This window comes from Heteronotia binoei, chromosome 21, assembly GCF_032191835.1.
Source record: "Heteronotia binoei isolate CCM8104 ecotype False Entrance Well chromosome 21, APGP_CSIRO_Hbin_v1, whole genome shotgun sequence".
Classification (NCBI taxonomy): domain Eukaryota; kingdom Metazoa; phylum Chordata; class Lepidosauria; order Squamata; family Gekkonidae; genus Heteronotia; species Heteronotia binoei.
The window spans coordinates 94,672,540-94,678,539 of NC_083243.1; the positions used below are offsets into that span (position 1 = coordinate 94,672,540).

The 6,000-nt window shown below is 41.5% G+C and overlaps 1 protein-coding gene across 1 annotated transcript in view; it reads right to left on the reverse strand.

Moving 5' to 3' along the window:
- NR1H3 (nuclear receptor subfamily 1 group H member 3) overlaps positions 1–5,233 on the reverse strand; it is a 92,838-nt gene extending 87,605 nt beyond the window's left edge. Inside the window, exon 1 of the mRNA XM_060261683.1 lies at positions 5,127–5,233. The gene's annotated coding sequence lies outside the window, so the exon portion shown is untranslated. The remainder of the gene's footprint in view (positions 1–5,126) is intronic.
- Between the last annotated feature and the right edge of the window lie 767 nt (positions 5,234–6,000).

The following is a 6,000-nucleotide window of genomic DNA, read 5'->3' on the forward strand; positions in this document are numbered from 1 at the left end:
CTGGAGAAAACAGTCACTTTGGAAGGGAGACTCTATATGGTATTATACTCCACTAAAGTCTCTCCCCTTCCCAGACTCCAACCCCCAAATCTCCAAGAGTGTCCAAACCCTAGCCATTGGTACACTGGTGGATTACAGTCAACTTTCTGCCCACACCCACCTTAGATATCCCGCTGATCACCTTATAAACTTGCTAAGTGTAACAGACATTCTTCTTCATGTCCTCATTTTCATGGATGATTGCTGAACAGAGCAATTGCAAAGGTAGTCAGAAGCCAAAGACATGAAATATTGTCGTGTCTGCACTGCAGGCCATATTAGAAAAAAAAAATAGGTTACAACATTCAATGTGCTGCATCCGTCACATTACAAAAAATAGCCTCTGGCATAGGATATCATGCCCACTGTTTGTAAAACATAATAATGTAGATTATAAGTATCAGTCAACTAATGCCTAGCTTATGTAGGTTCCTGATCTACAGCGGGGGAGGGGGAGGAGTGGGCAAGCTAGACAGGTTTCTTCCATACCCCCAGTGCTCTGTTAGTTAATTTGTCTAGCTTATGCCTAACTATAGCAACCGTAATCAATCAATTTGATAGTACACTGAAGAGCTGTGGCATCAAAAAGAATATTCTGGCTGCTCCGATTCACAAAAGAATTGAGATCATTAGGGGTTTTTAAGCTAATGAGTTAAAATGAAGATAAATATTAAAAGAGGGCCATACTGGGAAAAACAGCGGGGAGCATACAAGAATGCATGCAGACATCCACAACAGCAGAGAATGTGTGTACATGGAATTCCTTCTGTGACATGGATCTAAGCATCCGGCTGAACTTTCTGCAGACTTTGCCCTGCCAAGTCTCGTTCCCTTCTCGCATTTGACATCATTACAAAATGACCTGCTGGAAAACAGTCCTGCAAGACAGGCAGAGTCCCCTTGGCTCCAGGCCAACCAGTGACATGGCTGCACTCAGGGCACACCCACCAGATGAGAAAGAGCCTTGAATTTTTCCCAGATAACTTCAAACATTCAGAATGTCCCTGTGTTCTTCCCAAAGTCCTGCCCTGATTGAAATTATGTACTAGCCAAGACTTCAACCGGCTTCAGACTTCAGTCAAATTCACAATATAGAATAATTCAATTTTTTGCCATGGCTTCAATCTGTTGTCATTTGGTCTCACATATACCACTGGTTATCCAGATAAAATGGAAAGCAAAATCAGGTACACGGCATAACTGTTATTTGTTCTGACAAAAAATTAAGCAATGCAATATTCTGTGTGCAAGTTTCTCTTATTTTTCCCATTTGAATTTGGTTAATGAGCAGAATTTGGAACATAACAATACTTAGTATCACACTGGTCATCCATGAGGGTGGCCTGGAGAATCATAAAAGGCAGAAGGATATGATCTGTAAAGTTGGCTAATTAGATCATTGTCAAAAACACCTTAATAAGGGGAGGTTTCTCTGTGCTACAGTAAAATTTGCAATAAAGAGAAAGCTTCAGAATGCCAAATGATTTTTTTTAATTACTTACTTATTTTATATCCCACTTTTCTCCTCACCAGGGGCCCAAAGTGGCTTACATTACTCTTCTCTTCCATTCTAACCTCACAACAACCATGTGAGGTACATTACCATGTGACTGGTCCAAAGTCATCCAGAGAGCTCCCATGAAACTGTGAGAATTTGAACCTGGATCTCCCAAATCCTACTCTGACACTCAAGACCACTACACCACACTGCCTCTCAAATAAACCCCCAGAAGCCACTGTTTTCCTCCAAAGAAAAGTGAACACTTTTTATTACATAAAATATCTCCAAAGAACACAAAATCTCAAGAGTCCAGCTACGGTAGCAATTTAGATGCAATTAACACCCTCTGATACCACATAAGAACATAAGAGAAGCCATGTTGGATCAGGCCAATGGCCCATCCAGTCCAACACTCTGTGTCACACAGTGGCCAAAAAATTTATATACACACACACACACACACACACACACACTGTGGCTAATAGCCACCGATGGACCTCTGCTCCATATTTTTATCTAACCCCCTCTTGAAGCTGGCTATGCTTGTAGCTGCTACCACCTGCTGTGGCAGTGAATTCCACACGTTAATCACCCTTTGGGTGAAGAAGTACCTCCTTTTATCCGTTTTAACCCGACTGCTCAGCAATTTCATTGAATGTCCACGAGTTCTTGTATTGTGAGAAAGGGAGAAAAGTATTTCTTTCTCTACCTTCTCCATCCCATGCATAATCTTGTAAAACTCTATCATGTCACCCCACAGTCGACGTTTCTCCAAGCTAAAGAGCCCCAAGCGTTTTAACCTTTCTTCATAGGGAAAGTGTTCCAAACCTTTAATCATTCTAGTTGCCCTTTTCTGCACTTTTTCCAAAGCAGTTATTACTAAAATGCTATTAAAAGGCTCAGATCACCTAATCTAGCACTTCATCATACAATTGCTATTTGCTAATAGTCACTACTAAGGTCTATGGGTGACCATGCGTACAGGGAATGTCTTGATCACTAGTGATATAAATGGGAAGGTTACCAGAAGTCCTCTTTTTAGAGGACATGTCCTTTTTTGTGTCTATCCTCTTTTGGGGTCTTCTTTAAAAACTGATGAAAATATTTTCTTTTTGCGTTGGAAGGCTAGGAATATTTCTACCTAGGAATTATCACAGCTTAAATAGTAATGATATTTAAAATTAGATTTGTCATAGTAATCATTTGTTTGAAACAGTCAGTCAGGAAATATGTCCTCTTTTTTGCTTTTCAAAATATGGTTACCTTAATAGAATAAATACATAAAGAAAATCAGATCAGGCCAAAGACATGAAGATCAAATCAAAGAACAATTTAGTCCAGCATTCATTCCAGCACAATCACCCTGATGATTCTGAGAAATTTACAAACATACATTAAAGCATCACTCTTCATCACTACCTGGTATTTGTGATGGTTTCATGGTGAATACTCAAATAGCATCTTCTCTTCTCTTCTCTTCTCTTCTCTTCTCTTCTCTTCTCTTCTCTTCTCTTCTCTTCTCTTCTCTTCTCTTCTCTTCTCTTCTCCTCTTTCCTCCCCTCCCCTCCCCTCCTCAGACAATATAAGACTTCCTTTTTATGGAAAACGAGGGAGGAGACAAATAACTTTTTAATGCTAATCCTTTTGATATGGTTACAAACCCCTTCTGTTAATTTTTTAATCTATGTTTGCTAATTTGTGGTTTTATTTTGTTTATTGCAACTTCATTTCTTTATTATCAAACACCTTGGAGGCCTGAAGTTTCCAAGCAGAAAGCTGACATATAAAGATTTTAAATAAATAAATAAAATAAAATATACTGTGAGCATCTCCTCTAAACACTACTGCCTGCTCCTTGGAGGCAGAATTACCTTGACCTTCCAGAGACATATGTATTGTAGGGCATGGATTTGACTTGTGATACACTAGCCCAGGGGTGGGGAATAGTGGCTCTCCAGATGTTTTTTGCCTACTACTCCCATCAGCCCCAGCCAGCATGGCCAATGGCTGGGGCTGATGGGAGTTGTAGGCAAAAAATATCTGGAGAGCCAGTGTTCCCCACCCCTGCCCTAGCCCCAAAGGCTGGCTACCATCAGTAAGTTAGAAGACAAAGACCAAATGTATAGCTACTATCTCCATGCCACCTATTCCGAAATGTCATTCTACCAATATCTTCCATCTCTTACATATTAATTTCTGCAGCACTCTGAATTACTATAATGCACTATAATCTCTTTTGTTACAAATTATAGAAAGGTAGTGACTGGACCAAAGCCATCTAGAGAGTTCATGCTTGAAGGGGCATTTGAACACCCATTTCCCAGGCTAAAGGAGAGTTGGTGCAGTACACCAAATAACTTCATAGACCTGGTTGCAGGTTTGGAAACATTGTGGACAAAAGATCATCATCACTTGTTCCCTCTCTCCTCATATTACAGAGGTGGCAAAGATGACAACTAAAACAGGTGTGCATTCTTTTAGTTCCATGACGACAGATGTATCACAGTGTTTTAATTGTACATTGTCAATTATGATACTTATATGTTCATATCTTATCTCCTGCCCCAATCCTTTTACAATTATCATCTTTCTGAACACATGACAAAATTATGCAGTTGATGAAGATTTTTTTCTGCAACACCCACTTTTCATTTTCCCCATATCAACCTTTCCACAAGGAATACCAGGGTGGTGATGGAGAAGCAGGCAGTGGCAAACCACCTTTGAACAACTCTTGCCTTGCCTTGAAAACTCTATGGTATCCCAAGTGGGTTTATTTCTTTGGAGATTTTACCCTTTGTATTTTGTTTCAATAAAAATGTATATTTAAAAAAAAAACCTACGGGATCGCCAAAAGTCAGTTGTGACTTGATTACTTGAGGACATTTTCCACCACCACCACAGAAGACTACACAGGCAAGGATATGCTTTGTAGCCTTGCCCAGTGTGAAGGTATTCAGAAACAAGTGTTCCAGAATCAGACTTATTGCCAAATAACTGCACCTAGGATTGCAGCCACATTTACTCCCAGCAGACTGTGCTGTTACAGGGCTTACTCACAGGTAAGTGTGGACAGGAAGGCAGTTTGAGGCACAAATGCAAGGATGCATTGTTAATTCCAAAATAATCCAGAATATCTTTTAAAACATTTTGTCCTCCCAGTCACTAATATAACATATACAAATCATATTCTCTTCCACCACTCTTAACCTGTCCTTCAGTTGATACTGCTGGTCACAGCTACTGAGCAAAAGTACTCAACTTGGAAGATGCACATTTGGATGAATCAGAGCCAGAATTCAACAGCTCTTTACCTTCGATTTTAAACGACGAAATCAGAAAAGGGCCCTGAATAGACCGCTTTCTTACCGCCCTTATTATTCATACACACAAATACACGTGTACGTTGACTCAGCGCCAGCAGGTGGTTTTTATTCCGGCACCTCCAGTTTTCAGGAGAAGGAATTCATGAGAAAGGTACGACAGAGAACATACGGGAGATCCTACGAAAGTGAGCTGCAGACTCCCGAGTAAACGCCACCAAATGCCCAGGTTGCCCAGGGAGATCGTGTAAGAAAGAGGTTACCCGTCAGCAACAGCAACTCCAGGAATGCCCGCAGCCCCGGAAGGGGAGGTGACTTGACTGAGAGGGCCACACCGCCAGACCCACCTCTTTTAGAGAGGCGGCGATCGGCGCCGGTACTGAGCTCCTCGCCCTCAGCAAGGTCACACAACAAGAAGGGGGGGGGGGCAGACTTAGAGTACAACCAGACTATCAGATTCAGCCCCGCGGCGTTTACTTCTGGACCGGGGGGAGCCGCTTGGCTTAAGTTGCAATGATGTAATGCGAGCAGCAGCCTCAGAGTCACATGCCTGAACTTTCCCCAACTCCTCCCCATAATGTTACCCGCTTCCACACGGACATACACATAACTCGATTTCCGCACCGTGGCGTGCATGACGAGGGAGAAGAAGGTGTTGCTTGACCAGATCAGGGGATAGCTGCGTGGTTCTTGTTAATAATAAAATAATAATGATGATGATGATGGAACTGGACTTTGGTCATGATTCTTTAATGTTGATTTGGGATGCGTTCTAGTTCTATAGTATGCTATCTGCACCATTGGTCCAATATATTCAAAAACAGTTTTAATCTTATGTAGACATATGATTATGTGGGCTGTGGCTGCTGGAAGCATATGTTTTAATAAATGTATTAGTCATCATGCTGTCACAAGACTCTGTGGTTACTTTGGATCTTGAATATCAGTGCAAGATCAATGCCTGGAAGCTGCAAGCAGTGGATGAAGACTGGCCAGGCACTACCACCAAAAAAGAGCCCATGGCTTGTCCTGTTGTCTGAGTCATGGACTATCCTCGTATGGACTCTAAACTTCCTAAATGTCAATTTGTGTGCCTCAACCCAGTTCTCCACACCATTCAATGTACTTGCATGTACA